The sequence below is a fragment of the Ciconia boyciana genome, chromosome 1 (genome assembly GCF_034638445.1).
Source record: "Ciconia boyciana chromosome 1, ASM3463844v1, whole genome shotgun sequence".
Classification (NCBI taxonomy): domain Eukaryota; kingdom Metazoa; phylum Chordata; class Aves; order Ciconiiformes; family Ciconiidae; genus Ciconia; species Ciconia boyciana.
The window spans coordinates 164,066,495-164,092,126 of record NC_132934.1 but is presented as its reverse complement, the minus strand read 5'-3'; the positions used below and the strand labels follow the sequence as shown (position 1 = coordinate 164,092,126).

At 37.5% G+C, this 25,632-nt stretch overlaps 1 protein-coding gene across 1 annotated transcript in view; it reads left to right on the top strand.

Moving 5' to 3' along the window:
• Positions 1-25,632, top strand: part of GPC5 (glypican 5) — a 764,171-nt gene that overhangs the window by 573,650 nt on the left and 164,889 nt on the right. The gene's annotated exons all lie outside the window — the stretch shown is intronic.

The window sequence follows — 25,632 nt, the reverse complement described above, 5'->3', positions numbered from 1 at the left end:
CATGTGTGTTCTCCTTAAAGAGAGGATGAGAGAACACATCTGTGAACAACACATTGGTGACAGATGTTAGTAACATTGCTTAGAACACTATTGCACACACTCTAATACAATGAAGAAGAATATAAAATAGGAATTTCTACAGTATAGAAAAAAATCTGTTATTATTATTGCTCCATTAATGCTGGTTAATGGACTTACATGAAAATTAGTTTATTATTCACAAAATTTCCTTCAAGCTCTAAATCCAGTCTAAATAAATATTTGCAATACTTTCTTACAATTCTGTATCTAACAATTCCTTGTGAAATCTATTTTGCACATGTAAAGAAATTAACAATACTTCCAGGGTTTTTTAGGAGAAAATAACATCTGTGGTTAGGATTATAATTTGATCTCACACAGGGAAATAGGTTAAAACTGAAAACATTTCCATCTGTTAGGGAAGTAGTAGTGTGTTTATTTTTATTCCTTTTTATTCTTTAATCTTTTTATTTTATTCATTTCCTGATGAAATTCTTTGCCAATTATGATTTGTACACTGCACCAAGAGTTAATGTTTTTACAAGTTATAGGTGAGCCCAATATATTAAAGACATTTAAGTTGTTCAGTTACATCATAGAAAAATTGCTTACCTTTTGGTAGTCAAACCTTGCATCAGTGGATACCTGAATTCTCCAGAACTCTATTCAGAAGCTGAAAAGGTGAGGTCATCCTTTTTGGCAATTTCACAATCCAGCTAATTTTTTAATCATTTTATAATATATTATAATTTGTTGGGTTGTGGATTTGTTTTTTTCTTTTTCATGTTGTGGCTCATTTCAGATAAATTTCTTAAATATTTTAAATTTTATATTGATCTTAAAATGTTATGTAACATTCCTCATATTTAAATTTTTTTTTTTTTATTTTCACATTAGTTGTAGTTTTTCTTCAAGTTATAAAAAATAATTTTCTTATGTTTAAAAATGCTTTAATTTCAGTAATTAAAGCCTATAATGCTTCTTAAAGTGACTGAAGCTAAAAAGCAAGAACCACTCCGTGTTCTTGGTTTGATCCTTGGACTGTTTATCCTTTTTATTCTAAACAGTCACTTGATAAAAAGCAGAAATAAATGAAAGCACAAGGAATTTAACACAGTGCTGCATTTTTCTAGATGGGTGTTGTGGTTTAGCCCCAGTCGGCAGCTAAGACCCACACAGCCACTCACTCACCCTTTCCCCCCACCCCGGGAGGATGGGAGAGCAAAAGTAAGAAAACTCATGGGTTGAGATAAGAACAGTTTAATAATTGAATTGAAATAAAATAAAATAAAATAAAATAAAATTAAAAAAAAATAAAAATAATTATAATAATTATAATGAAAAGGAAAACAAAGAGAGAGAGAAATAAAACCCAAGAAAAAAACCAAGTGATGCAACCACTCACCACCCGCCAACCAACGCCCAGCCAGTCCCTGAGCAGCGGTCACTGCCCCCCTGCCAACTCCCCCCAGTTTCTGTACTGAGCATGACGCCATATGGGATGGAATAGCCCTTTGGCCAGTTGGGGTCAGCTGTCCTGGCTGTGCCCCCTGCCAGCTTCTTGTGCACCTGGCAGAGCATGGGAAGCTGAAAAGTCCTTGACTAATGCAAGCACTACTTAGCAACAACTAAAACATCAGTGTGTTATCAACATTATTCCCATACTAAATCCAAAACACAGCACTATACCAAAACACATACTAAATCCAAAACACAGCACTACTAGGAAGAAAATTAACTCTATCCCAGCCGAAACCAGGACAATGAGTTACTTAAATATTATGTCACTAAGCCTCCATTTCTACAGCAGCCTAGAGCAATGTAAATACTGGCTGCTGTAGTCCCATTCTCTGCTGCATCTCTCATTCATGTGTTCTACCTCCTTTCTTGAGCTGGCTTTGTGGTTTGCTGGGCCCTTCATTCACCTTTTCTGTGTTCAATGCCACAAAAGTCACTATTTGGCTCTCAGGAGGAACTAACAACTGAATTGAGTACCAAGAAAGATGCATCAACCCACAGTTGAGATTTGGATTAGTGCAAAATTACAACAGCTGGCAGCTATGGACTCATAGCCTGCATCAGGCTCTTACTTCCTGATTTTTATTCTCTCCTCTTGAAATTTTTGATACTGTATGGGGATCTAAATTCAGCCAAAAAGGGCAATCTTCTATGTGATTAGAGATAATTATCTGAATCTCCCCAAACTGAGGTAAGAATTTAGCCTAGGTTTTCCTCTTGCCAGTGACTACTTTTAGTCTATTTTATCATCTAAAGGACTGATGCTTTCTCTTCTTTCCCCACCAAGTTTTTAAATGAGAAGGGCTATGCCTTGTGCTGTACTCTGTGCTGTCAGATTTGCTAAGCCTGTTCAGAGCATGCTAAGTGGATTACGTCCCTTTAGAGACTTAGATCTCTACCCATACTTTGGGCCTGAACATCATAACAGCTCGCATGAGAGCACCTCTCTTCTCAGACCTTACGGAGCTTTTTTATTTAAATGCCTGATGCTCAGTTTTGCTGCCAAATGAAATTGGCACCAGTTGGACACAATCTCCTTCAGGACTACGTGAAACCAGACAGTAAATTTTCTGAATATCTCTCTAACTTAGGTACCTAATTCAGCCTAAGTATCAGAATCTTCCCTATGTTTTCTCAAAGCAAACAAACAACAGTCCTGGATTTGGGATGGGCTGCAGCTGCTTCTCAAGAGACACTTTGGAGTGAGAGCCATCGGCTGTGTGAATGCTTTGCACAGTGCTGCTCTGCACTCTGGCTGAAGGCATTAGTCTAAAACAGTTGATCCTTTGCTTTCATGTGTCATCCAGGCACAGTTTTGGGGGAAAATTGTAGCAGAGATTATACCAAATTACTTTATTAAAAACTTTATTAAAGGCTTAAAGTGAACACACTGGAATTATTGAATACATAAATCTTTGAATGACCAATAATTTATTGTTCCATTGGTGTAGGTACAGAATAATTCTACAGGATATCAGTATTAGATGACCCCCTGCTAGCATAATGTTGACAGGGTAATTGATAATTTTGTAGTTTGGTTTCAACCTCCTCTCTAATGTCTCTTTTACTATGCTTTTTACAGTTTGGGCCACAAGTTTGGTTTGGTTTGGTTTTGATTTTGGTTTTAATCTATGATCCATATAAATAAAAGAAAAAGAAAGCCATTTGAGACAATTTAATTGAATTATCCCAATGATTGTCTAGTGATTTAAGGACATTAAAAGGTGGTGTATACAGCAAGGTATAAAACATAGTGTTGATAAGCAGACGACTTCATTTCATTCTAATGAGGTAGCTTGTTGTATCACTGATATTTATTTTACCATTGTATTGTGACATACCATAACAACCATAAAAGCTCACTGAGCTGCTTGCGTTAGTGAAATGTCATGGATAGAACAGTGCCAGAAAGATTAATCCTTGGCAAAAAACCCAGCACAATTATAGATATTTAAAACCACACACACAAACACAAACTCATGTATTTTTACATATATATATAGCTATATACACATATATATACACATTAGCATGAAAGACTGTAGTTGTTATAGTGCTCATTGCATCTGAACTCTGCCTGAACTGTGTCTGTGTGGTTCTTAGCGTCTGAGGACAAAGAAAGTAACTGCTCACGGTGTATTGGGTTTGCCTTTGAAATAATACCACAAAACTATTGACAAAAGGCTCAACTAACAGCACGGCTGAGATTAGGTGTTGAGGGTTATTGTCTTCCTCTAGTCTCAAAGCTATGTGAAATGCCAGTTAATTGAAAATGGTAATTGTTCCACATAACAACATCAACTGTTTCATTCCAGGAAATGTGCTGCTCTTAAATTAATAGCCATCGATCCAGAGGTATTTCATGATTCTTCTCCATCCTTTTCTCAAATTATCCAGCTATCAGTCCTTGGGAGAAAACCTATTTCACCATTTTTATTGACCATTCTATACTGAGTGACCTGGCTTCCTGTTCAGATAGACTAAAATAGGTCTATCCATCTGAATGTACGTCAAGCAGACTGAGCCATTTAACTTTCGAAACACTTGCTGCTTCTTACCATAAATACTCAAAATGAAAACGGTTAAGTAATAGTACAAAGCAGTTATGTGGCTATTACTGATTAATACGATGAACTAGTCTCATGCTGGTAAATTGCTTTTGTGATAGCAAAAATTGTTAAAGTTTCTTTCAATAGTGCACTTCGGTCAAACTTAAATCTCAGTTTGATTTCTTATGAAGGAATGTAGGATATCTGGGGTTTTGTTTGCCAAAGGAATATATTATTATTACAAGCTATTTAGGTAACAAATGGCAATATGTATTCATTATTACATAGAGAACAATTGCAAAAGCTTTTGCATTACTTAGCTCTTATTTTGACAGCTGATAGAGAAATTAAGTGGTGCAGAGGTATTCTTTTGTCTGTTGTAGAGAGAGTTTTCCTTCCTTGTGTATTGATAAAGTGGTCATTAAAAAATCCAAATACATTATTTATGTAAGCTGTTGAAAATATTTGTGGAGATACGACTAATAATATTTTTTGTGGTTTTAGTTTTGTATGTTATCAGTCTAATCAATGTAACATTTAATTTTACAATCAATTGTAAATCCTATCAATCTAATCAATTTTTGGAATCAAATTATTTTTGGTAGTACTGAATAAGAAGGCTTATATTTCTTCAAAGCTTACTTTTCCATTCTAACTTGGAACAGTTTCACCTTCACTGATATATTAAAAACTGTTGTCTATTTATTCATAATGTTTAAATTCCAGAGTGAAATTCATATGAAGAAAAGAATGGTGAAAAAAGCAGACAGAAATACAAAGCAAAAGCTTTGTATTTAAAAAAATAAATGTATATTAATATCTGGTTGTGCAGTGGCCTAGAAAATGCCTCCTTTAATCTCAGAAGAAAACACTCTACATTTCTGTGTTCAAGGGCTTTTACTTACAGGGTGTTGCAATTTAATGTAAACTCCAACAATTGCCAGCAGGAAAGAAAAGGAAGTCTTGTATAATATAAGATACCTTTCTATTCTTTCAAAAATAATATGTTGGTTGCAAAGAGCTTCCATGTGTGATCTTAAGTTGCTGTATTTTTGTCTTCTTTTATTTATTAATAGTTTTGTATTAGAAATGGAAGAGAGAAATCTGATTAAAGTTTCTAGGACAGCTACAGTATAAAATCAATTGAAATTACATTGCAACATAACATACATAATGAATTCAGTTGTTATATACCAAGTTTAATGCTCAATCTGGTTTATAGTTAATCTAATCAAAAGGTAAGGGAGCCAGGGAATATTTTAAGAAAAAAATTACAGCAGCTCAGAGGGGATGGAAAAGATCCCCAGGCATATGGTGCTAAGTAAATGAAAGTGAACATGACTGTTGTGAAGAATTACAAAGGAGTCAAAAGAACTAGTCGCAAAAGGTGGGCACCTTTTTGTATCATTTATGCCTGTGGCAGTGAGCATGTGCACAGTTCATCCCCTTTCTTGCCATTTTATACATACTTTCTCCTTCAGCAGATTTCTGCTGCATAGTTACAAAGTAGGTGTGAATCAGATATAATTGAATGAAGAAAGTGGTTTGGTGGTTATGCAAAGCAGGGCAGTTTTGAATTGGTTATGGAGGCAAAAGTTCATTTTCAAAATCAAAAGTTATCTTTTCTATTTTTTTTTGCAGATCCTGTGTCAGCTGTTTGTCTCCATGCTCTATTTTACTCTGTTTCAAAATCTAAGCTTGCCCATGTTTCATTCATTTTATTGGTTAAAAAATAAAAAAGCATTGTTTCAAATTATTAAAACATCAGCATCATCCCTCATGTGTCACTTTAAGTTCAAGTTATTCCATCAGGTTGCCAGTTTATTGAGAGCTTTTGGAAATTTGAACCACTTATGCAAATTTGTACAGCCTTGGGACTCGATTCAGATTATCTGAAAATAGTTGAATATGTAAGCATAGCTTTAAGTGTGTTGCTGTCATTAATAAGCCTTGAAGATCAAAGCCATTTCTGGCCTTTGGTGCTTTCTCTCTTTAAAGCTTTTATTAGCAGCTAAAGGATGTCTCTCTCAAACTGATTTCACATTAAAATAACATAAAAATAACATTAATTATAGAGATGAAGATTACAGATGTAGATAACAGCTAAACATTGAAAGTGCTAAGCAAATCTACGAGATAGCAGTAATGACTTAATTAAAACAAGATGCATCTGTATTGGAGCACAGCAATAAAGAAAAAGTGGCAATCCACAGCAAATAGGAAGAAAAACATGAACCATTCAGCCGAAGTATGTAAGAGTAGCATGCAATAGGTTGGCTCAGGTAAGTGTAATTTATGCCAACCTTAAACATTAGCATTCTAACGGCTGCCAGAAATTTAGAATATGTTGCCTTTTGAGTGCCAGGTAGTTTAGAGGGTAACTACCAATTCCCCCCAAACTGAGTCATATCAGAAATGACTTAATGTTTTATTTCCTTCCACGGCCAAGCTGGCTCTGATACCTCTGCAATAGACTTCATCATCTCTGCTCCCTGATTTGAAGGGAAGTTGCCCTTTCCCAGTTATCAAATGGACCAAAATGACCTCAACAGGGATCATTGCAAAGTCAGTGCCAAGAAGCAGAGTTACATCGAGGCATGTTCATAGCAGGTGATATTCTACCTGCTGCATATAGCCCACACTTGGCCCACACACAACTTATCTCCTGTTCACGTCTGTTTTGAAGAAACCCTTTTATGCCTTATTCTGTATGCTCTGAAAATACAACAATATTAGTGTTTCAAAAAATACACAAAATTCCTGTAACAAAAGTTAAAGGGAACAACATTTTCTGTCCCTGGTGTGGAGGGGATAAAAAGCAGCCTTCTCTTGTGTTAACTATTTCTACTTAGTATTTAGATGGAAAAATGGCACAGAACAATTCTTACTGGAAATACAAACAACAGTACATGCAGTTACTGTAATGAACATAACTACCACTTTTGCTGTCCTGCTCCTGTCACAAACCATGAGACCTGATTCAAGAAAGCACATAATCCTAAAAAATACCATTTTTTGGAAACATCACATAACACTTACTTTGTTTTAAATATGCACTTAGCTTCCTGTTAATGTCAAAGAGAAGGAGTAATAGCCTGACTGTCTGAGTCATCAGTCCACACTGTATGTTGTCTGTAAGCAAACCGAGTATCCATGTTATGTCTGATGTTGATGTTGGGCAAGTAGGATGGATATACTGTAGGAACATCCAAAATGTCTGGTTCTGCAGGGTTATACATTGTTTTTATATAAACATTAATATAATCACTTGAAATAATAGAAATTAAATTAAGATTAGGGTTTTACTGTTGGTTGAACGTGCATCACTTTGATGGTATTGTGTAGTTGTTTAATAATAAGAGAGAAGAAAAAGGGGTTTTAATTTACATGTAGTGTACACGTTACATTTATTTGCATTAATTAGGAGACCCATATTGAATATTACTATTAATATAGAAATCTGTATTGACCAAGACTTTTTTTAAGTGAAAAAACTACACACTGTATCCAGCTCACAAATTATCACTATAATGCTAATTAATATCTTTCCTTCCCTGTAATATTGAGATATCTTCATCTGAGGAAAAAAAATTGTCTTTGCTTACATATGTGTCTGCTTATTCAGGTTCTCATATTATGTTCTGATATTATTAAAAATTATCTTAATGTGGGCAATATCTAATTACCTTTACAAAAGATAAAGTAATTTTCTTCCCCCGCTATAAAAAACTTCACATTTCTATTTGCAAAATTCTGCTCTGGAAAATGTCAGTTTAAAATTACAGAAAATCTGTTTCATGCTATACAGGAGTTATTTTATCTTAAAAAAAAAAAAGAAAAAAGAACTTTTGGTCGTTAAATTTTCATAAAGGTTGATCTTGCAGTCATTATCTAGAGCCATACACAGTTACTTGTAAATTCAGGGAAATTTCCATATGACTGGGTGAATGAAAAGGAAGTTAAGATCACTAGCTAGTGGAAATAGTGCAGATGCAGCCTGGACAACTAGGTCTGAGTTTAGAGAAATAAAAGAGCAAATTATAAAGAAATATGAAAACCGAGAATAATGTTTTGAATCCTGTCTGTAGATGGGTGGGAAGGGAATGAAATTAGCTCTGTTGAACCTGTGCCAAAAATAATGAGAATTCATGGTAGCATCCATCAATTCTGAGAGAGACTGAATATGCAAAACATGCAGCATCACCACTGCCACTGAGAATACCCTCTCTGGAAGCCACCTACTCTCAATTAAACTTTAGTTTTCCATTAGTCTTTATTGTTCAGCACAATTACTTTGCAAGGGTATCTGAACTGCATGGTCTTTTTTACACTAAGTAAAAAAGTCCAATTTTCCTACCTTTTTATATTCAGAGTGTCATCTTACTGAGAGAATTAAGTTTATGCTGCAGTATACTCTGATTGAATATTAAGTAGATTCCATTCAGTGCCTACTTCAGAGCAACTTCATTTCCAAAATATCACCGAGGTATAAGTTAATTAAATTACATACATTTCAGTCAGTGATGGAAGAAGTAATATTTGATATAAATAGCTGTAAGTTTTTACTGAAGTCCCTATTAGAAAAAAAAAAGTGTGGTGATATATCATCAATGTAATTAACAGTCTTTTTATAATTCCAGGAGGAAGACATATCGAAAGTAGGTTAGCTGTTCCTGGGTTCGTAAGCAGGATCATTGTTGTTTCTTCTTTCCACGCCTGTAGGGCAGAACTCATTCATAAGTCAGACAGGAAAATTGAATGATGTACAATCTGATATTAATTGTGCATATACTCATGGGTCACAGTAAAGAGTTTGTCAGAGGTGGCAGTTTGCCGCAGGTGTTTAATATCACATGATTCATAGTAATGACTTGAAGCTCCCAAGTATCTGCAACTAAAAATAATTTTGCTCTGTGCAAGTGACCTCCAGAGCAGAGTGGCTATTTGTCAGCACAAGACAGTGGGTAGCAATTGACTCTAGTTAGCACCGTCTATGAGCCATTTCTCAAGGATAAAAAAGTGATAATGCCCAACTTCATCATTAGAAACCATGTTCTTTACACTGGGTTAATTTTAAATATTTTTCCTTACTAGCAATATAAAAGACTAGCATCTATCTTTATCATAAAATTGCAAAAGGTCCCATAGGCCAGACTTTAAACATAGTAGCAATTTTTTTAAGCTTCTTTGGCCGTATTTTCAAAGACTGAAGCTCCCTTCTTTTTCCCATTTATTCCCTTAACTGAAACTGGAAGCTTTTCCTTGGCCTTCCATACACATCATGCCCAATGAAAACGATGGGATGAGAAACACTGGAGATTTTGCCTAGTTGACAGTGCTAAGCACATTTGAAAATCCATTCCTTTGAGACTTCACAGTTGACCTAAAACCCTCATGACAACTGTCTTGCTTGTAAAATTTCTAGTGCAACCTCTTGCTTCCAGTCCTGCTTAGAATTGAGAAAAGCTGTAACAAAAAGATGAAAAAAATGGTAGAAAGAGTTTAAATGTCTATTAATTTGAAAAATATCGATCCTTTGTTACTTTATTTTTTTAATAGGAACCATAGAAAACATATTCTTATTTCATCTAGCTTGCTCAGTCCAGCACAGAATAATTTACTGAATATATTTTAAGATCCCATTTTCTAATTTATCATTTTAAATTAAAAAGAGACTTCTGAGCACACAACAAATTTGAAATCATAACTTTGTATTCAGAAACAACACAACTAAGTTTAAAAACATGTCAAATGAGAGAAGGTTTTCAGTGTGAGTTTCTAAAGCACAGTAATGGTTAACCAGATTTCAGTGATGTGTCTAAGGCAGACAAGGACCAGTTGGTGTTCAGACCATATGAAGAGGATACCTTCCAGCACCTACCCCTGTCCTACCAACACTGGCAAGTGGAAACACAGTAGAACTGCTGCATCTTCAGCAATCAGACTTGGTGTCTGCACAAGTACAATAAACCCAGAAGACCCTGTAGTAAGACTGCATAATGTATTTGCAGTGAGGTTGCATGTCAGTGTCCCTGAAGAGCATGAGGTACATCCTCCAGCTGTGCATCATGTCCATTCATTTGAGGTTATTGGAAACCTGCTTGCCTGGTTTCCAATGGAAATCTAGATATCTGGACATCCTCTGGACATTTAGAAATCTGGAAGATCTCTGCCCAAAGCAGAAGGACCACCCATGGTGGTTGACAGCATTGGCTACATGCATAAAGCTGACATTCTGTTCAGGCAGCGAAGGTACTCAGGGCTAGATTCAGACACTCAAATTTACGTGTCAGGAGTTGAATCTGAATACAAGCATCTCAGTCACAAGATTTGCGTATGTAGGCTCCAGTCAATGCGAAAGAAAAGAAGCACCACCAGAAGGTGACTTGGAAGTCTAGCTTAAATACCCTGAATTGCTCTGTTCTGGCTCTCTTGAGCAATGTTTTAGCAGTTACTATGGTAAGAATAAAGAGAAAGATTATTGGCAACAGGAAGCTGCTTTTCTCCAGCTGGGAAGGAAAAATATACATTGAACATTGTACCACAAAACTCTTTCAAGCAGAGCAGACAAATAGATTCATGTTTTCCTTTTAATATGAAAGCACGAATTCATGCTACTCCTTGTACAGTGCATGCAATTTAGAAAAGTTTCCTCTTTCAGCTATCTCAATAGTTAATTGGAAGTGATAAACCACTCCAGAGATTTTAGGTGGGCTAAATTATTCCCTGGAGGGGTGACTGGCTATAGAGGAAAACCTTGGTGATTAAGAATCTGAATTAGACTCTCCAGTTAAGAAGATTACACACAAGCTAAGTGTATTTTTTTCGTATACAGTATTAATACCTTCCCTTAGTTGGGAAGGTATTAATACTGTATACGAAAAAAATACATATCAATTGGAAATTTTTTCATCCTGATGGAAAAGTTTTTTCCTAATATAAGCATAATGCATATATTTGAGCAATCTCTCAGGCTTCCAAAAGTTTTAAAATTATATCTGTATGTATACCAAATTTTTCATCTGATTTGTAAAATACTTCTTATTGCTTATTCTAGGCATTCTTTCCTACCACTGTGAGTTGGGTCACACAGACCATGAAATCAGTCTTAAAAGGGTTATGGTCTGAGAGAGAGTGGAAAGGTAAATAAGTACTTCTTGATCTTTGCTAGTGAAGTTGATGACATGAAACATGTTACTTACAGATTTTGACAAATTTTATATATGTAAATATATATATATTTAAGAAAGGGTCTTTTTTGATGTGAAACCAAAAGTGACCTTTAAAAAAAAAAGAAGGGAGGTGGGAGAAATGATTTATAGTCTTAATGAATATGTAGAACAGGAGAGCTGGAAAAGTTACAAGTTAAACCATTTTTCTGCCTGTAAATGCAAACAGTTCCTCATACAGTTGGTTATGCAACACTGATGCAGGAATATTTGCAAATATTTTCACAAATCCTATCCAAAAGCCACAAAATGCCAACACATACAGTGTGCAATTACAAGCCAAGGAAAGAGCCAGAAGGCAGCTGAACTCTTAGCTGCTGTTAGGATAGAGAGTAGGCAGAACAGAGCCAAGGAACTGAAGAAAAATGATAGGCTAACGTATTAGAGATCTGTGGATAAAAATCTTGACAAAGTCTGCTTTCACAGCTTCTACGTGCTAAAATGTGCCCCAGCCACAGGACTGCTAGTCTGTTGCTGTTGGAGAACTTGCTTCTTATAAAATCTTGGAAACAGTGTGAAGGTGAAAGCCTTCTTTGTTCAATGAAACACTTTAAGTAGTTTTTGATAAGAACAATCCAGTGAAAGGAACAAACATATTTTGCCAAGATCTACTTTTGTTCTAACACTGTTTGTAATGTTTATAGACAGGCTTTGCAGATGTGCTAGTAATCTAATATCAAAACAGAAGCAAAAAATTGTATAGACCAGCTGTGCCATAGAAATGTATATAAAGCATTACTGGCTACATTAGTATCTGGAGAAGTGTATGACAATTTCAGAAATATTCTGAAGAAAGGAGGCAGGAAATGTCTTTTAAGGCACATTGTAGACTTTGTGATCTTGTAGTCTTCTGCAAGCACAAATATGGAAAAGGTTTAAAGATCATTTTGTAGATTGTCTTTAAGGATGCATACATTTGAATAATTTAATTTGGGAGATACTAGGTATACAATTTTCTTCACTAGAAATGAGCTATATCTTCCATTAATATACTGATTATTTTAATAATGAATTTACTCTGCTTGTATAATTTTAGCTACAAGTGTAGTTCAGTGCACCTACATTTAATAGTCGGGTGAGAAGCAGATCATTCTAGACGATCATTCATAGTGCCTAAGTGTAGTATTTAACGTGACCACAACTGTTCTCAGAAGTCTTGCAGGCAGTTTTTCTTTAGAAGAGGAGGTTCTACAGTCATCTAGCCTATCATTTACAAAGAGCTGGAAGGAAGAATGCAAGCTTACTGTGGGTGCAGCAAAATTATCTGGCAAGGAAATATTACCTGGGAGGAGGTGTCTGCTGGTAGGAAAAGTAAAGAAAAAAACCAGAAGGCTCCATAGTCTAAACTTCTAACAGATGCTTGTAACAAATCCATTCATGGCTTTGATCATGTTTGGTACATTCTTACCCAGCTCACCTCTTTGAGTGGTCAGACTACTATTTCATCCTTGTACATTTGCCTAAAACAATCAGGTTAGTCTGACTAACAATTCTACTAAAAACTGAATACAAAAATTACATGTTCAAATAATTTATCTTGTTTCTTAAAATTTGCATTCCATTTGCCTTGTAGTGAATTTTTCCACATGCCAAAGCGAAGTAATGTGAATTCTTCATTGGTTCAAACTGTCCCTTCATGTAAAAAGGGCAAATAAATATTTACAGGCAATTTCTGATGTTATGAAACTCTTTTCTCTTCTGAATATCAAAATGAGACAGCTATATGAATAATAATCACCTTAAACTTTATATTCCTACTTGATAATTGTTTTGACTTCACAGTTACTGACCATGGCTTTGAGTGCCAATCTTCAAACCCCACATTTCTAGAAATACGTGAAAAGTGCTTCATGGAATAGCATGCACGTGGACAGAAAAGTTTACTCTTTGGATGTCCTGATAAGGCAGTTACATTGCTATGATCATAGAATCAGAGTGGTTTGGGTTGGAAGGGATCTTTACAGGTCATCTAGTCCAGTCTTCCTGCAATGAGCAGGGATATCTTCAACTAGATCAGGTTGCTCAGAGCCCTGTCCAGCCTGACCTTGAATGTTTCCAGGGATGGGGCATCTACCACCTCTCTGGGCAACTTGTTCCAGTGTTTCACCACCCTCATTGTAAAAAATGTCTTCCTTATATGTAGTCTAAATCTACTCTCTTTTAGTTTAAAACCATTACCCCTTGTCCTGTCGCTACAGGCCCTGCTAAAAAGTTTGTCCCCAACTTTCTTATAAGCCCCCTTTAACTATTGAAAGGCTGCAATAAGGTCTCCCTAGAGCCTTCTCTTCTCCAGGCTGAACAACCCCAACTCTCTCAGCCTTTCATCATAGAAGAGGTGTTCCATCCCTCTGATAATTTCTGTGGCCCTCTTCTGGACCCACTCCAACAGGTCCATGTCTTTCCTGTACTGAGGACTCCAGAGCTGGATGCAGAACTCCAGGTAGGGTCTCACCAGAGCAGAGTAGAGGGGCAGAATCACCTCCCTTGACCTGCTGGCCATGCTTCTTTTGATGCAGCCCAGGATACAGCTGGCTTTCTGGGCTGCAAGTGTATATTGCCAGCTCATGTCCAGCTTTTCATCCACCAATACCCCCAAGTCCTTCTCCACAGGGCTGCTCTCAATCCCTTCATCCCCCAGCCTGTATTGATACCAGGATTACCTTGACCCAGGACCCTGCACTTGTCCTTGTTGAACCTCATGAGGTTCACATGGGCCCACTTCTCAAGCTTGTCCAGGTCCCTCTGAATGGCCTCCCATCCCTCAGGCATGTCAACCGCACCACTCAGCTTGGTGTCAACTGAAAACTTGCTGAGGGTGCACTCAATCCCACTGTCTATGTCATTGATGAAGATATTAAACAGTACTTGTCCCCATACAGTGCACTGGCTTTTGTAACCACTTCACCTTATAATCATTTTGCAGAAGAAATAGATGGTTAAAACATTATACTTGTAGTACCTACCTACATTCCCTTAATTATTGTATTACGTGTTCTTAACTTACCCTGCAGATAGAGCACTTAAGTTTGCACTTCATAATAACTATGTGGAGGAGTTACAGAAATCGCAGTTATATGACATAAGAACTAAATGAGAAATAAGATTTTCTATTATTATTTCTCCTTACATAAACACACAGTAAAGTCTCAAATGTAATTCATGGAGATTACCCTAAAGGGAAACACTGATTTCTATAGCTGAGAGAAAGTTACAGTAAGAAAAAGAGGTTTTTGTTATATAGTTTCTGTATTATGGCTTAAGGTAACAGTTTACTAATGGTTGCACAAAATCTTGGAAATGTCAGTTTAGTAAAAAAAGTTTTGCAGACTGTGGACAATGCTGAAAAACTTAATTCTGAGAGCTTAGAAAACTGTCCTTTATAATTCTTTAAAATAATTTTCTAATTAGTTAACAGAACTGGAACAGATTTTAGTGCATGTTAGATATTTAGTTTAATAGAATGAAGTCGTACTGTTTTAAAAATTCTCTACCCATTACAGACATTGTAACTCACTATAAGCTGTTCATCCTGCCATTAACCATCCGGAGGTTTAGCTACAATGCATTTGCAAAGTCTTCAAGAAGAAAACGAATCTATGATGATCCTCTATTATGATGACAAGTAGCAGTACTATTCTTCTCACTAAAGTGAGCTTATACATGCTTTTACAGCTTGTGAAGGATTTATTATGCTTGGCTGAACTTACATGGATAAAGTAGGAATCAGACTGAATTTTAGCTGATACCAGAACTGGATCTTCTGCTTTTCTTTCTTAGATTAACTCAGATAAGATTTTCTACTCTGTACGTATTGTTAATGATCTATATTTATTGTGGAATCTATGCTTTTGTGCTTGCTACAATTACATGTTTTAAATGGCTACTCAGCAGACCTGCCAGTTGAGATCTGATGTTTCAAGTTTGCTGACATTGTGGTTTAAAAAATATTGGATAAGCCCTCATGTGTGTAGCAGGGCACTAATAGGAAGTCTTAGAGTATATAAATCTTTCCACTCTGGATCTGTATATCAGTGTATGTCCTGGGGCACAAGTAACAGGAAATCCCTTGAATGCTGGCAGATTTCCCACATGTTCTATGTTGTGCCAAACAGATGGAGAGCAAACTCACTTTACTTCCTTCCTGAAAGAGGCAGAGAGGAAGGGTCTAATAATGATCATATAAATGAATGGCACTTCTGCTTGAAACATTTTCTAGAGAGCACTATAGACAAGCAACAAGCTGGTATAACTGACTGCAGTCTGTAATTTGAAGAAATTAATTCATCATAAAGTAGACCTGTCTTCCTTTCTAAAACTGAATAAAGAGGTCACTGATTTCATTTTCTCTAATGAAGTCTGTGGCAGGTATTTCTAACAGGGAGCTAGTAATATCATCAAACCCAAATATTGACATTTAAGGCATTAGCTTAAATCACCATCTTTTTTTATTTTCTTAAAGTAGGGATCTGTTTCTTGTATGTTGTTTTTAAGCAATTGGGAGAATAAGTAGTCTCTGAACCTATAGGATCCACTACTATTTATGCTCCTTTTTAGCAGGTTAACTTTAAGGCAGACATTTCACCATTCAGTGCATCAGGCATTTATTCCACTTACTTTTTCTCAGCAGCTTACAAGGTTCTTGTTTCCTCCGCCATTCCTAGATACCCTTTCCCAGCTTCATTTGAACCAGTACAAATGTGCAGAGCTTCTGCTCTAACATGATGAGTGAATCTAACCTTTTCTTCCCTCCAGATACACTTTTAAACTAAATCACTTCAGTTACCTGATACTGATTCACTGTAGAGCATATTGTCACAAACAGTAACGCCTACTAAACTGAGGTGGCCTCTCAAGTGCAGTAATAGAAGAAACTAAATGTGAAACTATGGCTGAAGTTTCACTGTCCAGAGAACACAGTTGCTTTTCAGTAGTGCTTTTAGACCTAATGATGAAAAGTTCTTTGAATTAGGAGGTATTTTTCAGAAGATTATCAGAAATTAATTGTCAGATTTTGTGTTACATTCAAGTTGTTCTGTCTGTAATGAAAACCTGAATAAGCATCCATTTATTATTATTATTATTATTATTATTATTATTATTATTATTATTATATAAATGAAAGCAGATAACAGTATTCCATACTCATTTAAATTCAGGAGCTGGAGCTTTTAAGAAAATGCATGTGTTTCCATAGTCACATTATCATTGTCTGAGTTACAGACACTGGATAGGTATTATATGTCAAGCACATTCCTTGCCAGTAGCTTTGAAGTTATCGGTTTTTGATTATTGAGATTGTAACTAGCTAGCCACAAGGTAGTCAAGTTCAGGTAGAGAACTCAAGGAAATGTGTCTCCACTGCTACCCTGCTTGATAGGGCATTAAACAAAATCATGATCAAGATCCTGGGATCATGATACTACTATGTCAGATGAGGCAAGGACACTGCCCCCTGTGCCCTTCCAGAATCTCTCAGCAGTTCTCTGGTCCATGTTGCACCTTTCACACACAGTGTTTTTGGACACTGTGTTTGTGTTTTACATCAGACTTTTAATGTAATCAGAATGTGCTCTGAATTGTCTTCTCTGCCAATTGCAGCCTGCACAGTGTGCCAGTTTTGTTGTTCAGCTTGTGTCAGTTTGTGTAAGACTTAGCTAATGGGTCAGTGACTGCAGTCAGTTATTCTTAGAGCTGATCGTAATAATTCCAGAGTAATATTTGGCTAGAATGTTCCATAAGCAATTAATATTTTTTAATTTATTTTCTGTTTATTTTCTATGCCTTAGAACATGTCTGCTTACTCCAGACATCCCTCCTATGCCTTGCAATCTCCTACTGACAATATGCAGCCCCTTTTAGAATCATGAACCATGTAGGACAGTGCTTATTTCAGGACTAAACTTACGGATGAATGGATTAATGCTGGGCAAGTAGGGCTGAGTATCTCAATGCCTTTTGTCAGCTGGGACCTCACTACCTTTTCTGAAGATGCAAGACCTGTTTCAGAGTTCTGATTTATTTGTTATTTTTATTCCTGACTGTACATACCATTTACCTATATTCACCTCTTCATATGTGTGTGTACGTTCCTACTGACTGAGAATTCCATATTTGGGACAAGTTCTGTCACATTAAAGGGCACTGGAAATGGTCATAGAAGGGTAAATGTGCCTGATACATATATCATACATCTGCATACATATACATAGACTTATCTGCTATGTATCCTATGACTGGGAGGCATACAGCTTCGTGATGATTTCCATAACAAACAGAACTGGATGGATATTTTCTGAGACAGTTTTCAGCAGAAAATCTCTTTGCTGAGCCCCAAATGTTTTATTTTTATTTCTACATTTTATTACTATATTTACTCCTATGGATTTTATAATAAACCTCTGAAGTCTTTCTTGGTCACATCTTACCTAGCTACCCTAGAGCCAGAGACTCACCACCTTTTTAGGCTTGGGTGGTGTCTGGTTACCGCAAGGCCCTGATTTGTGCAATACAAAAATTTTGGACCTGTGACTTTAGGGCAGACCACCTAGCGAGATAATTTTTAATAAATATGCCAGATGAACTGCTTATAAGATGCCAGAAGCAAATATGTCTAATACAGCCAGGAATACCAGAGCCTTTTTTGTCGTGGAGATGGGAACTTGAAGTGCCTGACACACTTAAGCTTGGCTCCAGGTTCTGTCACGGGGACCTTGGACATCAAGAGTTTTCTCTGTTTTTCAGCATGTTATGGAAGGTGTCTTGTATGCTTTCCATATGGGTATGTATATATACAACAATAAGGAAACTGGACATGAATTATATGGAAAATGCATTAGTTAAGTAATGCTAATACTCCAATCAATTAGTGTTAGATTTGTGTACAACCATGTGGGTATGATTACAACCAGAAAGCACTGAAAAGGTAGAAGGAAGGTACCAAGTACTTTGTTTTGACCTAAAAGGTCTGTATATAATGCAATTCTTGCAGTGAAGAAGCAGAATGCCTTCACTAAATTGAGCAAGATTAGATGGACGGCTCTTTGTAAAAACAGATTAACAGGGCAGTAGCAAACATCTTCACATTATCAGGATTGCCTTGACAATAGAAAAGAACAGATAACATTCTGTGAATTTGAAATTACTTTCCTAATGTTACTTTCCAAACATACCTGTTTATCTCTTGACTGCAGGAATTAACACCACACTACTTAATAGCAAAGGCTGACCTGTTGATTTGCGGGATTAAGGCCATCGTTATCATGTCTTTTGCCATAAAAGGAGGAGGTGGGGGAGTAGAGGAAAGTCTTGTCATCCTCAAAATCATAACAAAGTAATCTTAATGGTACTATAATCATTGCCATAATAGCTGTTATGGTCCAAGTTTAAAGGAAAAAATTGTCTTTCCAGGACTGGTACTCCATTAAGAATTCAGGACTCATTCCCGTCTCTAATTTTGATTACCAAGCTATCTAGTTTGTTTGCTCTGGAGTGGTTTATTTAGAAGAATTTTCAACATATGAAGAAGTGAAAACTTGGTATTATATACGTGGCCTCAGCAAAAATCTCTAATTCCCAGTGTGATCAGGGAAAATGACTTTTTTGAAGTCATAAGAAAATGAGGCCCTGAGTGTACCTACATGTAGTATTGAGGATCCTTGAGTGGAATCCATGAAACCAAGTTTCCCAAAATCCTTGCCCAGGAAGACTCATAGTAACTAATTAACTCTGACACCTAATGACATGTTATTACAGAGAGGCACAGGCATGACATACGGTCTCCACTTACACTTTGAGGAGGCAGGATATAAGACGGATCCAGTCCAAAAATAGGTATATACATTACTCCAAGTCTGTGTCTGTACATAGATCAACCAGACTGACCTTCAGATGTTCTTATTGTGGCTATCACCTGCAAGAGTGCAGCTACAGGGTTGTCAGACTGAAGCGAGCTTGTCTACTAGTTTGGTCACCTATCATCTTAACTCATTTTGACCCATACTGATGTGCTTCAGATCATCCCTTCAGATATTGACAGCTGGTTCTCTACATTCACTATATGGCCACAGAGGAGGAGGACCTTGTGCACAAAGCAAACTGCCTCCACTTCTCACCTTCTATGTTACCACTCTTTCTGAGGGATCAAAAGGTCTGGGTCCAATGCTTTCTTTGGCCCAAACACATGCAATTCCTACCTCTCCGGCTGGAATAGAGGCTGGGACAGATGCAAAGCTCAGGTTGAAGCTGGGACATATTGCACAGCCAAGAATGACAGGAAGGTCTGGACCAGGGAGAAAAGTAGGAAAGCATAAATATAACATCGTAGACAGGTCTTGTGGGCATACCAGCAGCAGGAAAAGGTCCTGTGTTGTGACTGGTTCTTTTAATGCATTTATGAATTTTAACTAGTGGCTCTTTTGTGCAAACTATGTGAGTAATTTGATACAGTAGGAATTGAGGCACCTGCAAAAACTCAAACAAAATATAAGGTGAGGGAGACTGGATCACATTTTTAAGTGTTAAATTTTGCATAAGCTGCACTTCATGATTATAACACGCTTTTGAATCTAACCCTAGAATTCTTCTGAAGAAAATTATTTTTAAGTTATTTATGACTTTCTGAGTACTATTCCTCTCTTTTTTTCCTCCCTCCACCACACATGCTTCTTAATTAGGGCTCTTCCTTCTAGAAATTACAAGCTCCATTTGGTTTGGCCTAGGGTTTGGACTTTTAAGGGAAAAAGTAAATGTCCAAATTTATTATTCTGTAATGTATACAGAAGTATTTTGTAATTTGGTGTTGCTGCATTTTTTTAGTAAAAATTCTTGTCATTCCTTGAAAGTTCCTATAATACTTTTGGTACTCATAATTTAAAGGCCTCGAGTCTCCCAAGATTTATTGTCATGATTAATTTTAAACATCTGCTTAGCTCATTGATTTTTATGAGGTTACTTGTGCTCAGAATTAAGTATATGAATATTTTATGTAAGAACAAGGCCATGACTTACTACAGCCTAACAGGGTTAAATATCAAAAAAATTTACAATACAGCAACAGTTGTTAGACCTATGTTACAAGTGCCTAGTACATTACGTTATTGTACTATTTGAAATAATTGAAATAACATTACTTTTTTAGAAGTAGAAAAACTATATTTTCACTATTTACAAAATTAAATAAGAAATTAAAAAGTAAGTATAAATGTATAAACTATGAGTGTTAAAATGTTGAAGATAATGCATACAAACAAACGGGGTTATCAGATGATCCTAAGAACTCAAGAATTTCTCCAACATTCTTTAGGTCAAGATAAGGTTTGTTATAAAATATATATATGCATATACAGACATGTCATAAAAGTGAACATTTTGTTTACTTTTATTGCCTGTTATTTTTCATTACATTTGTTGTGGGTTAAACCCCATGGTCACGTAAGCCCCATACAGCCGCTCCCTCACTCCCCCCAGGTGGGATGGGGGAGAGAATGGGAAGGGTAAAAGTGAGACAACTCGTGGGTTGAGATAAGACAGTTTAATAGGTAAAGCAAAAGCTGCACATGCAAGCAAAGCAAACCAAGGTATTCATTCACTGCTTCCCATGGGCAGGCAGGTGTTCAGCCATCCCCAGGAAAGCAGGGCTCCATCATGCGTAACAGTTACTTGGGAAGACAAACACCATTACTCCGAATTTCCCCCCCTTCCTTCTTCTTCCCCCAGCTTTATATACTGAGCACAATGTCACCTGGTACGGGATATCCTTCTGGTCAGCTGGGGTCAGCTGTCCTGGCTGTGTCCCCTCCTAGCTTCTTGCCCACCTCCAGCCTACTCACTGGTGGAGTGGGGTGAGAAGCAGAAAAGGCCTTGACTCTGTGTAAGTGCTGCTCAGCAATAACTAAAACATCCCTGTGTTATCAACACTGTTTCCAGCACAAATCCAAAACACAGGACTGTACGAGCTACTATGAAGAAAACTAACTTTATCCCAGCCCAAACCAGTACAATACTGAATCTAGGATTCTGTCAGTGCATGCTACTTTAAGGGACCAAACATGCTTATACTAAAAGTATGTCATAAAATACAAAATCTCAATAGGACTATGATACACAAAAAGGGGTGATTCCATTAACACAAATTTGACTGTCGGACAACTACCCAGTCCTGGTTCTTTTCTTCCATAGCATTCCAGTTTGAAGCTCATTTGTTCTTTCTGCAGCTTTGGATGGGGAGGATCCAAGCAGCCATCAGAGGGGCACTGCAAGAGCTGATGCCTGTCCTGAGCATCCCAGTGGCGCAACCCCAGCTGGGGCTCGACGTGGCTCTCCACAACATGCGGATAGGCAATCCCGTTGTCCCCAAGCACCATGATAGCGCGGCATATACCCAGACGTGCGTCTATCTCCCATAGACTGCCTTCGTCAGCCTGCAGCCTGTCCATGCAGCAGCTGGGTGTTGGAGACAGCACTGGGGAGAAGGAGCCCTTCCCTTCTCGTGGCATTTCTCTGTGAAGAGGGCACAAAGTCAGGATGATCTAGGAAATGGTCCCAACCTCAGCTTTGTGGCCAGGAGGACCAGCTATGTCCACAAGCAGCATATGTCCTCAGCACCGTGGGGACAACAGGAACGGCCAGGGCCTCCCCAGTGAGCACTGTCCCACAGGGTCTGAGCTTGGCAGGCAAGGCTGGGGCCAGTAACAGGGCCACTGACAGCCCCCAACACTGGCCTGCCACGGGGGGAGACAGTGCCCGAGATGAGGCTGGAGATGAGCTGTGGTGTGAGCCCAGGAGGGAGACGAGCTCCCCACAGGGCTGGGCCCAGGCCTGGCTGGAGGCAGCACAGAGGGGAGGCTGGGCATGGGCACCCCTGTGGGCCGGGATGGGGCCCAGCAGAGCCAAAATGGGGTCTGTGGACTCTAGTCAAGGGGTCCCAGGTGAGGCCTGTCAGGGACAGTGAGTCTGGGTGGTGCCCCTGGGGCCCTGAGACTACACGTGTCCTCGGTATGTCTCCACGGAGCTCCCCAGGCCCCAGAAGCAGAGGGGAATGAAGGAGAGAGATGCCTGGCCCTGGAGGGAGTGCCTCCTGCCTGCCATCAACACAGCTTGGCTGCACACTGATATGAGATGCAAACACGTAATAAGTGTGACACTGCCAAGGGCTTGCAGTTTGTGAAAGTGACACAAACAGAGAGCAAGAGAAAGGAATGATAGTGTATAGCTAGTGGCAGGTAAATAATGGTGTGTTGCTTCCATCTCCTCACTCACGTTATTTCTTCATTTGTTGCTTGGATGAATGTATCTAAGAGTGGGTTTTCATTTCCATAGGTAGTGTGTTGAATTTTCAGGGGGATTAAGTAGTCTAGTATATTGCTGGGGATTATTAAAAGGTGTTTTCATAGTTGCTGTCTGTTGGATTTACATATGTTGCTGTATTATTTGGTATACATAAATATCTCTTTGATCCTAGAAGTAAGAGGTCAGCAGAGCTGATTATTTTGTACTGTATCAGGGTATGGATTTGTTTCTAGGTTTGCTTTGCAGACTAAACAAATTTACTTTCTTCTTTGGGTAGCAAAACTACGACCTTCCAGACTTTTTATCAAACTCACAATTTCTTTTGGCATGGTTGTGTGCCAGCTTTTGATGTCAGCCAAGTCCTGCCCTTCTTTCTTTTGTAACTGAAGTATCAAAAGGTGTTGTTGCCAAACTACATTCGCCTTTACTTGAGTGGGGGAAGACTTTCGAGAATGAGTCACTGAAAGCACAAGAAAATAATTTACACAACAAGCTGAAACTTTAAGATAAAAGTTTTTCTTTTTTTTAAAAAAACAGGCTATATTGTCGAAATGTAACAATGACCTGTATTACTTTTTTTTTGTTAATGATATATTTAAAGAGAACTTAAAATGTCCTCTAGAGCATTGCTAAAAGAAGATTTATTCTTGTTTTTAGAAATAGCTCACATGTGAAAGTTCTTTGGAGAAGGAATCTTGTCTTCTTCATTGCCCATTATATCACAATATTGGTGGAAGGGTTTAACTAAACTGTAATAAAAAAGTAGTTTTATCTGCAAATTTTAGATTAACAGGTCAGTCACACAGACACTCATTGACAGAATATTTGCTGAAAGAAAAGTAATTTATTGGGATCTTTTACAGAAGGTAATGCTCATATGGGGAATCTAATCTCCTGAACAGGACATTCAGCTGCTGTCTGCATGTGACAGCAGTTTCCATTACAAGGGTCCCTGTAACCAGATTTTTAGCTTGACTGAATGAGATTCCCCAAACCTGTGTTTTGCTGAATTCTTATCATCCAGCTGGTCAGAGGTCCTACACAATCACTCCAGGATATACATGATCCATTTCTATTGAATATTTTAAACTGCGTAAAAAACATGTCAATTGTCTCAGCCACCTACAAAAGACTGTCCCGAATGAACATTTTTGTATCTGCAGGAAAAATGTCTACTGACTGTTTAGAAATATCTGAGCCATGTGCAGCTGGACCTGTCTGGGACAGTCCCTGTCACTGTACCCAGGATGTTTATCAGTACATCTATTCACACAAATGGTGCCTATCAATTGGTCCAGGTCCAGCAGGAGCTTTCTGGAGGAAGGATATGATGCCAGGACTGTCTGAAATTCCCACCTGAAGAGTTCCTGTGACAATGAGTCAAATGCATTGTTTTGAAACCAGACAGCAGCTCAGTCAACCACGTTGTCTCACATCAGTCCCTTGCCTCATCTTTGCCGATGACTGACGTGAAGTTCCTGAAGCACTCAGAGAATTGATGACTGAGTGTGCTGGGTATGTACACAGGCACAGCGCTGACACCCTGCTACTCCACAAATGTAACTTAAAGTTGCTTGTTATACAACAATTATAACTTTCATTCCATAAATTTTGCTAGAGGGTCAACCTGTTTACAAGTAGCAATTTATTTTCAGAAAGACTGATTTTTTAATGTAAATGAGATAAAAAGATTATCCCCTTGTAAATATATTCATTCTCTTTTTTGAAAGCAGAATGTCTGGCAGTATTTAAGCATTAATGTCTTCAAGCCATGCTTAACAACATTTTTTCCTGTTGCTTAATAGGCATGTGCAATCTACTCTGAGGTGCAATAATGAGCTACAGTCAGAGTTACAGCAGTTGGAGGGGTATCCTTCCACTTCATTGAGTTAATCTTTATCAACTCTAGGAAGGTCATTCCTGACAGATTTTGCTAAATCTGTTCTTAAGGGCTGCTAATCTTGAGTCTCTACAATTTAGCTCAGTAACCTGTTTAGTTCTTAGAGGACCTTCTGATAGAAAAATCTTTCTTAAAGTCTAGCCTAAATTTTTCTTTATTTTAAGTCTGATACTTCTTGTCTTCTCCACTATGGACATCGAGAACAGAAGTTTTTTTACATACATTAAGACTGCTATCATGTCTGCAGTTTTCTCTTCAGGCTATAACAACTGTTTACTAAAACTCTCTTACTAAGCCATAGGAGCTAGAACTCTGTCACCCTTATAGCTTTTTTTCCTGGATTTTCCCAAATTGTACCACATCTTGGATCTGCAAATATCATGAACATGCTATATCTTTACAGTAAAGGACATGTATTTTGAGAGTAGAAAGCAGATTTTACAAAGTTAAATTGCTAATATGAAACTCAAGCAAAAAATTTATGGAGTTTCACATGCAGAATTGTCATAAAACATATGGATAGAAATAGTGTTAATTGTGTGGGTTCTGCCAAATTCAGGTTTGAGTTTGAGTTTTATTCAGTATGACAGAAATTCAGGGAGCATCATCCTGTAGTCACGGATTCAGCAAAGTTATGTAATCATGTACATCAAAGGTATTGTGGGAAAGAAGCTTATTTTTCATTAAGCAATTGGACTGATCAACTGGTTCAGAAAAAAATAAGTCAATGGCTCCTAGGTTCCATATTCTCATGGATCCCAAGCTAACCGGATTTTTCTCATATCTTCACCATCCTTGCCAGCACAAAGCTTGCACATCACCTTTGATGATTCTCCCACAGCCAGTTTCTGGTTGCACTTTATGATTTAGAATTGAGTTCCTACATGGCAGGTATGGAAGGAATGAAAGTTAGAGGAAAAGGTTTGCATTGTTCCTGTTTCCTGCTCACTTTCTCCCCATTGTTTGGGATCACAAAAGCATCAGCATCTTGCACAGTAATGATGTCAGGCATATAATTTATTGCATGAAACTCTTACACATACTTATTCTTCCACCTAACAAGTTCTTAAACTACCATTTGTTAGATTTTGAGAGACAGTCTAGGGAAGAATCAATTTATACTTGCCCC